This window comes from Pantherophis guttatus, chromosome 4 (genome assembly GCF_059756535.1).
Source record: "Pantherophis guttatus breed Tessera chromosome 4, ASM5975653v1, whole genome shotgun sequence".
Lineage (NCBI taxonomy): Eukaryota > Metazoa > Chordata > Lepidosauria > Squamata > Colubridae > Pantherophis > Pantherophis guttatus.
Genome location: NC_142066.1, coordinates 119,386,275 through 119,395,660, shown reverse-complemented (window position 1 = coordinate 119,395,660; position 9,386 = coordinate 119,386,275). Strand labels below are relative to the sequence as shown.

The 9,386-nt window shown below is 38.3% G+C and overlaps 1 protein-coding gene across 11 annotated transcripts in view; it reads left to right on the top strand.

Moving 5' to 3' along the window:
* Nucleotides 1–6,074: 6,074 nt before the first annotated feature.
* The window catches only part of PALS2 (protein associated with LIN7 2, MAGUK p55 family member), a 53,899-nt gene continuing 50,587 nt past the window's right edge, over nucleotides 6,075–9,386 (top strand). For 2 of the 11 annotated variants that reach the window (XM_087892666.1, XM_034402655.2), the window contains exon 1: nucleotides 6,285–6,513. The gene's annotated coding sequence lies outside the window, so the exon portion shown is untranslated. The other 9 variants (XM_034402654.2, XM_087892665.1, XM_034402656.2 and 6 more) reach the window with 9 other exon arrangements.

Genomic DNA, 9,386 nt, shown 5'->3' with positions numbered 1-9,386 from the left:
TTGAAGTGATGTCCCAGTGCCTGGAGGCGTGTGGATCTGGATGGGGAGTAACAGGCTTTGACTCAACCCTTCCAAGACTGAGTGGCTGTGGCTTCCAGCGTCCCGATATAGCCAGCTGGTGCCATCGCTGGCTATTGGGGGCGAGTTATTGGCCCCCACGGATAGGGCTCGCAACTTGGGCGTCCTCCTGGATGCATGGCTGTCTTTAAAAGAGCATATGATGGCCGTGGCCCAGGGGGCTTTTTATCAGGTCCGCCTGATTCGCCAGTTGCGTCCCTTTCTGGATCAGGATTCCTTACACACAGTCACTCGTCACTTCCCGCCTGGACTATTGCAATGCTCTCTACATGGGGCTCCCCTTGAGGAGTACCCAGAGGCTCCAACTGGTGCAGAATGCGGCCGCGCAGGGGATTATGGGAGTGAGGGGTCGCTCCCATGTGACACCTCTCCTGCATGAGCTGCTTTGGCTTCCAGTGGTCTTCCAGATGCGCTTCAAGGTGTTGGTTACCACCTTTAAAGCGCTCCATGGCATAGGACCTGGGTATTTGCGGGAGCGCCTTCTGCCGCCGATAGCCTTCCACTGACCGGTACACTCCTACAGAGAGGGACTCCTCAGGGTGCCGTCAGCCAGGCAATGTTGGCTGGCAACCCCCAGGGGGAGGGCCTTCTCTGTGGCAGCTCCCGCCCTCTGGAACGATTTGCCCCCAGAGATAAGAAGGATTTCGGATCTCCGGGTCTTTTGCCGTGCCCTGAAAACTTTTCTTTTCCATCAAGCAGGGCTGGTGTGAAACCCCCCCCCTTTTGTTTTTTAGTTTTTTAGTTGTTTAGCTTTTAATCTGTCAATGGGTTTTAATTCGAATTGTTTTAAATTTGGGCCAAAGTATATAATTCTTTTAATAATTTTAAATTTTGTATTGTTATGTGTTTTAGTTCTGGCTGTGCACCGGCCTGAGTCCACTAGGAGAAGGGCGGTATATAAATTGAATAAAATAAATAAAATAAATAAAAAATGTTTGGGAGAGAGGAAGGAGAAGAGGAAATAATTATGCCTTCAAAAGCAAAGGAAAAAGGCAAACGGAGATGGTTTGCCAGCTGAAAAGGGAAAGTGTAAATTCCAGGCTGCTTGTTACTTGAAAAGAGAAACTTTATTGCTTGTTATTTAAACTTGACTATTTTGAGGAAAAGACTCGGAGAACTTGACTTAGGATACATAATCTGTTCACTGGAGGATTTATTGAAGATTAGAAAGAAGAAATTAAATGGAACAATGAAAACTGAACTAATAAATGGGGCAATAAAAGAAGGGTGTGGCAATAGACCCATACCATATATGGAATAGCTTCAGAATCAACTTTGTAGAACTCATAACTTTGATGACATTGAAATGGAAAAGATATATACTTGGATAGACTGGAGAAACGAATAATGGAATATATTATGTAATAAGACAACAAAATATTATATTTTGATTTAAATGAATGTAATGATTTCTGGGTGGTTGAATAATGTTAGGAGATACTTTTTTTTTCTTCTCTATGCTCTCTCTCTATTTCTTTCTTGTAGTATCCTTCTCTTTGTTTCTTTTCCCCTATTTTCTTTTTTAATCCATTTTACTTCTTTTGTTATATTTCTACTCTCTTCCTTTTTCCTTTTTTTAGTGTTGCCTTATTTTTTGTATTTCTTTTATTGTAATTATTATTATTATTGCTATTACTCTCTCCTTTTTTCTATTATTATTTTCATATAAATACACAAATAATTTGATTAAGAAATAAGAGCATAAATGATTGAAGAAAAACATGATTTTTGGATGTTCTAATGCCTTTTTAAATTTTGAATTTTTAACTAGCACTACCTACAGATTTAATAATCTGGAAGAAAATATTTACTTTTAAAGGCGTTGGATGTTAAAAAGAATTATTTATAGAATTAAGAACCATAAAAAATTGATTTTAAAGTGTTTCAAAATGTTTCCTATTGAAAATAAGAAATAAGCATGGAATGGGAGAAAACTTAAGAGAGAATAGGAGATAAGATATTTATTGAAATATACTTTTATCTTAAATTGGTAAGAGATATGGAGGAGAATAGATTGGAAAACAATATTGGTAACATATTCCGAAGTAATTTGGAGCAAAACAACTGAATAAGAGATAAGTGTTATGAATTAGTTAAATAAATGAATTTAGGAGTGGAGGAAAGCATGATTCTGGAGATCAGTGAAAGCAAAGCTGTGACCCAGTTTTACAAATAAGGTAGGAGTGGAGGAAAGCATCATACTGGAGAACAGTTAAAGTAAACTGGGGACCAGTTAAAAATAAAAATAAGAGTTAGGAGTGGAGGAAAGCATGGGCTGGAAAACAGTTAAAGCAAAGCTGTGAACCAACCAAAATAGAGTTAAGAGTGGAGGAAAGCATACACTGGTCAACAGTTAAAGCAAAACTGTGAACTAGCTAAAAATAAAAAGTTAGGAGTGGAGGAGACTATATCTGGGGATCAATTGAAATAAAGTTGTGAACCAGTTAAAAATAGGGGTAGGAGTGGAGGAAAGCATTGCTGGAAGGCAACTACTTAAGTTGTGATCCAGTTTTATAATAGATTTAGGAGGAGTTAAGGAGAAGATTGGTGTGCAGTTAAAATTATACTGTGAACCAGCTAAAATAATTAAGATAAGGAGTGGAGGAAAGCATTGCTGGAAAGCAGCTGATTAAGATGCGAACCAGCTAAAAAATAAATTTAGGAGGAAGTGGAAGAGATTTTACCAGAGAATAATAGCTAAACAGTGAACCAGTTTAAATAAATACAAATAGGAATATTGGAAAATACAGCTGGGAAATAGGTATTTAAACTATGAACCAGTTAAAAATTAGATTCAATAAAATATGAGAATAAACTTGAAATAAATAAAATAAAGTATTGTGGAACTAATAAACTATAGAAGGAAATGTTGATGGTTTATGAAATGACTTTAAGAGAGGAGGAAAATACTTTTTGTCAAGATTATGGATATTAGATGTCATTTAAGAGAAGTAAAATATAGATTTGAGATAATGGGCCTTAGGATTGAAGAATATATATGAAATATTGATTGTTAAAATGATAAAAATTTAGAATAGTGTTTATTGTTTAGAATTTTGGGTGTAATAGTAGAATGATAAATGTTTATAATAAGATTTTTTTTCTTTTTTAAGATGTAAATGGATAAAATTTGGAACAAAATTGATTGAGGGAATGTGAATAATTGTACTTATTTTATGCCGGACCAAACCCTTGCTCTAAAATGATGTATTTTATGTTTTATGTTTAAAAAAAATAAAAAAAATTGGGAAAAAAAAAGAAATAAAGGTAGGAATAAAGCGGGGGCGGGCGGGAGGGTTCAGCTCCATCAAAGCGAACCGGTTCAGTGACACCACATTGTCACCACTAATGTAAATGAAGCGGGCTCTGATAGATGACCACTGGATAACTTTCTATTCACTCTATTCTAAAAAGTAATGCATCCGGTTGGAAAAAGTACAAACTCAGCCAAAATCCTTTTGGTACCTCTAGGAGGCCTCTAAGTTGTCAGAAGAAAGGAACATTCTAATGACATACAGGTTAAAGGTTGGTTAGGTCAAGGGGATCCACATGAGTTAAAAGTTGTCTATCGTCAGAAGATGATTTGAGTCTATGCTTCAGTAATCTACAAAAAGAATTATAACTGTTTTGCAAAGAAACTCAGTAATTAGGAAATGTCAATTAAAAATGACAAATGTATATGACCATATGAATTGCTGAGTTAACAGAATCCTTTGTCTAGAAGGGTATAAAACCATTGTACCTAACTTCTGTCTTTGTTCAACGCTTCATGTACAGAGCTTTGAACCTATTGCGCAATATACAAATTGTCTCTGATTAATCCAAAAGTTGTGTTTGTCTTATTAAATCCACAACACCACTACTGGCTCAGCCAAACCGGGCCGAACCGGGAGCAACCCACCACTGCTGTTTACAGTATAATATCAAACTAGTGATTGTTACTACAGTGGAATCACACAGTACTATCAATAACAACTCTAGGACACAATGCTAATAAGTTGTTTTAAACAGGCTACTGTTTTTCTCTATTATTCTATTCCGCGAGAGTCTTATCTTGTGTATACATTGTGGAAAAGCACCACTGAACCTATGTGCAATACAGTGATTAAGTATAGATTTTTAAAAAGGGCAGCTGAATCTTTCCTTTAAATTGGGGTACTGTAGAAAATGTATATGATGCCACAAGTATATAGATTTTGTTGGATATGTTAAACTTCTTATCAAATTACAGTACTTGAAGCAGCATCTGGTTTATTATTGGCTTGCTCTTACTTTTAAAACTAAGAAAAAAGGGCCTCTTGACTCAGAAATAGATTGCCATTTTGTGTGTAATCATTTCAAGCCTTAAGAAAATCAGGAAGGCCTATATATTTTTGTCCATTTTTTCCTCAGGTATATATCTTATTATATTAGTTTTGAATTTGGTTTTTGAGAATATACTGTAAGGATGGCATCTATTAACTTTATTAATTGTTTCTGTTAAGTAATTTGCAGAGCAACCCTTGAGTAGCAAGGGTGTGCACATGAAAGCGATTGAGAGTAGTTAGGGGAAACACAGCCAACACACAGATACACTGAGTTGTGTTTACTTTTAGGAAATAGCAATACGGCACAGTCCAAATAACAGTCCAGGTCATACACGTATAAAGCAGTAGAAAGTAAAATAATAATCCAGGGATAATCCAATAACAAAGTCTTCTTACCAGTCATTGTAGTCATACACAATAAACAGTTGCAAACAGTAGCAAACATAGCAAAAATGCAGTAAAGACCACACAACAAACAGCAGAGAGTCATTAAAAGAAACAAACCAGGTTTCTAGCTCCCTCTTAAGGACATTGGCTACAAAGCTAACCAATCAGGACACAGTATGATGCAATACAGCAATACAGCAGTCTTAAAGCTATAATGATGGTTTATATATTGCCAACCCAACAAGTTAGGTAAAATCATTTCCTAACAGTTTCATTATTAGGAATATTTAAAAAAAAAAATCTAGAAATATTTTTAAAACCTACAAAAAGGACCAGTCTTTTTCATAACCAATAGCTAAATATAAGATTAACTTTTCTGTTTTAGTGAAAATCCCATTCAGAAAATAGCAATGAACAGGATGGGGAAAAGTGTTACATTCTGTGAGCAACAGAAATAGACTTTACTTAGTCAAAACATGTAAGAGTTAATCAATAAACAAGTAGTAAGAGTGTATAACTATATTAAGATTTTACAAAGTGTGTTGCTATTTCCATGTTATAAATCCTTACTCCATCTACTCGGCTTTGATGACCGTAGAGGTTTTCCATCTACAAACTTTCCCATCCTGAGAATCAAAGCTGAAATGTGCAAATAAATCACATCATCCTTTTTCCAATTTAACTGTGTTCGTAAATACATTCTCTGATTCAAAACAATTTTTTGGGAGTCCTACTCCTGAAATTGTGGATTTCTGAAATAATCAGCCCAAGCATTCTGAAGGACATGTAAACCACTACAGATAAATTTATGTGAATTTACTGCCAAATGCAGCTAATGTATGTGAGGTTGGGATGTTTTAAAAAAATTTCAACCCCTAAGAACAAAACAGAGTTTTTAATTCAGAAAGGAAGTGTGTGTGTGGAGGGGGGGGGCATTAATTGACCTGAACTCATTAAGATTTATTTCGAACTATTTTCAATCCGAGCCGTGTCCTGAATAATATCTACACTTGAAAGTAAAAAAATCTAGTCTTCCAATAGAGGTTACTTCCTTATTTAGTTAACAATACGCCTAAACACGGCTACCCAGAAGTAAGCGTTCGTCAATTTAATCCGGTTTATTTCATAAATCTTTATTTCATAAGTGCGATCAGTATTGCATCTTTAATTTTGCACCCTGATTTGTCCAATATTGACACGCATTCATATATGGCCTTGACATCGCCTGGTTTTCATCCTGGTTACATTCCAGCTCGAAGAATGCAGGCGATTGAAGATCTCCGGGACAAAAGACAAATGCACACGTGAGTTCCCTTTTCTTTGCCTTGGCATGAATGGCGAAACTGGCGTCCTCAGGCCAGTAAGGTGGGACCAACCACAAGCCCAGTCAGAAGGCAGCGAAAGAGTTAAGGGGGGAGGGGCTTGCTTCGCGCGCTCCCGCCCGATCAACTAGACTAGAGAAGCTTTCGCGCGCTCTTTGCCTCGGCAGCAGCAACAGTAGGACGGTCTGCTGCGCGCGCAAAAGACCCCGATTGGCGGGTACCCATTTCCACCGTGTGCGCCTCTCGACGGGCAGAGGGGGTTGTGGGCGCGCGCTGCCGGGAGTTTCATGTCATTAGATGGGGCTGAGTCTGAGCGGCGGCATCCAGTGAAGAGAAGGAGGCTGTGGGTGCGCGTGCGAGCGAAAGGAGAGGCGAGGCCAGCCGGCGAGCCCAACGAGCCAACCCACCGGTAACTGCCGGTAACTGCCCACCTTCCTAGCTCTGGAGAGAGGCTTTTGGGGCAGGCGAGTGCCCTCCCCCCTTTTTTTTCTTACGCGCGGGTGGGTAGGAAGAGGTGGGGGCAGAAGGTCCTGTCGTGGCGCACCCTGTGTGAGTGCCGAGCCTCTGTGTATGGAAGAGGGCGGAGAAGAAGCGGGCAAGGCTCTTATGGGACGGGAACTGGTTCCCGGCGAGGAGCCTACCCCGTGACTCTCGCTTTAGCCTGCCTCGGAGCGAAACTGGTGGCGGCCTCTTTGGGCGTTTTATGGTAGGGGATTAAGGCTCGTGCAGGTATTTTACTCGTGGCTCGTAATGGGGCATTTTGCTTCTTTCCCCACCTCTTCCGTGTCCCTTCTCCTCCCAACTCTGGGCTGTCTTTTTTTTTGCCCCGGATTATCTCCCAGGGGGATAATCTTTGTTTCCCGCTCGGGATTATCTCCTCGACCTCTGCGGGATTATTCTTCTTTCTCCCCGCCTCTTTTCGCAAAATTTAGGGGCGGTGCGCGAACAGATCACCCCCCTCCCCTTTCCTTCAGCGATTATTGCGCGCGCTCTCCCCAAAATAAGGGTCCGTCTTTCCATTTCGGATGAAAAAAACATATTCTGGTTCTTATCTCAGCTCTTTCCTTGTTGTCTGTAGCTGCAGTCCGCATTCAGTTGAGTGAGGAAAAAAAAGGTGGCGGAGCTGATTGAAGAACTGGGTGGGTTGTAATTGCCACGGTGGTGCTGTCACCTCGATACATTTGGAGCTGGGAGGGCGGGAGGCAGGACAAGCGCAAGGATTGGCCGCGGGAAGGGCGATTTTCTGGGGGAGAAGATAGGTAAGTGTTGAAGTCTGCCAAATGCAGGAAAAACATACCGTCGCACTTCACCCATGGTAGTAAAATAATCATTTGGACTGCTAGAAGCGAAACGAACAAGGAATCACAGGATGTTCTTTGGCATCATGATTTTTTAGGTGCATTCATGTCCATTGTTATGAAACTGTCAAGCCTACCTCTTTATTTTTGGATTCAAACTCTAGAAACGTCTTAGTGCTTTCTGCGTCAGAATAATTGAGAGAGTTTACTGAAACTCAACATGTGAATGAAAGACTGCCTGGGTATCATTTGTTGTTAGTAGGGGTCAGTCCTGAATACAATGGACTGTACTTTATGGCTCCCAGCCAACTGGTCACTGAAGGGGGGGCATTGTTTCAATTATTGCTGTGATGACAGAGTTTATATAGGATAATCTTTAACTCATGACAGAGCAAGTGATAGTAATCTGCTAGTGTCATCAACACCCTTTTTCTTTCACCTTTTGGAGGTAACCAGGAATTTGCCTGCTGCTACTGCAGAGTTTGTAATCAATTCTGCAGTACAGGGTTACATCCATCAATTAAAGTTCATTTTATTTGACTTTGGGAAGAGGGGGGCCTTAGGCAACTATAAATAGACCTTTGGACTAGGCGGTAATCAGTAGAGGAAGACAAGTAAATTCTAGTAACACTGTATCTGTGTCTTGCAGGGATGACTGTCATAATGTTTCTACCTTGACTCCTGGCTTGGGTGCATGTTATAAGTTATTTTAAAGGACAAGCTATTATTTAGCAATTTCTCTGTGAAAATGCCTCAGTTAAAACCCCTTTTCAACAATTATAACCAGATTTGAGAATTACACACAGGATCAAAATTTGAATTTGGTACATTCAAAGTCTTGAAAAAAACATATCAATGAGAGAAACTCTAGAATATTCAGTACATACTGCAGCCATCTGTTCATTTTTCACCTCTCTTGTTTACAACTTGTGGCTGTTCAAAATTATCCATTTATATGAACTCTTTACAGCAGAAAGATTTTGTGCCTTGAATCATAGTGGAGATAATGTACTTTATTATGTTATTCTTTGTGTTCATAGTAATATTTTGGTACTTAATTGACTATCAATTTATTTGAAATTTTAGTGTTATGTGTGGATTTTCAACTAGAATTGTAGCTTGGATTAAGAATGATTTTAGTAGTTACAGTACTTAACATAAAGGTTGATGGAAGTTTGAAGGAATTGACTTGGTTGTGTGCATTCATTTGCAATTGTAAAAATTTTAGATGCCAAAAATTCTTATGTGTTGTGCAAAAAATGATGAGAGGTTTTTTTTGTCCTGTATTGATAAAATATTGATTTTGTGTTTTCATTAATGTCCTCTTTCTTTTCACTAAAAGAAATGACTATGTGGAAGAAATAGCAATGTCTTGCTTGTTAGCCCTAATGCCTCTAAGTAAGTGTGTTGGAACTTTTGCCAATGGACTGCAGTGTTAAATGTGCAATTATGCAAGAGATTTAACACTATTTTAAGTTCTGGGTTTTTTGGAAATAATTTGTTTGGAATCTTTATGAAATAGAAAGTATCTGTTCTTGAATACTATGACCATGAAACGACAAATAGAAAATGGCTCAGTTTCATTAAGAAGTAGTTATATGTAGAAAGAAATCAGATTTCCTATCATGTAATTATAGCTAATGTTCAGAATCCACTGTTATATTTGGATAAGAATTAAATTGTTGCACAAATGAATAGTTCCCTGCACATTATTAATATGCAGCTGTTGATTGCTACCAAAAAAATAAGCAAGGATTATAAAGGGAAGAGAAAATGTTGTATATGGATATATGGTATATCCATGGATATATGATATAAGAAGACATATATGGTATAGTGTATACATATTCAAATAATTTTCTTGATAATTGTATGGAAGTCACTTACCATTCTTCCATATAGCCACCCCTGATTTTAAAAAGTTAAATGTTTGGGATCTGGTTAATATTTTGATGGGAAATCATCAGTAAATCCCAGGATACAGACTAGATTCT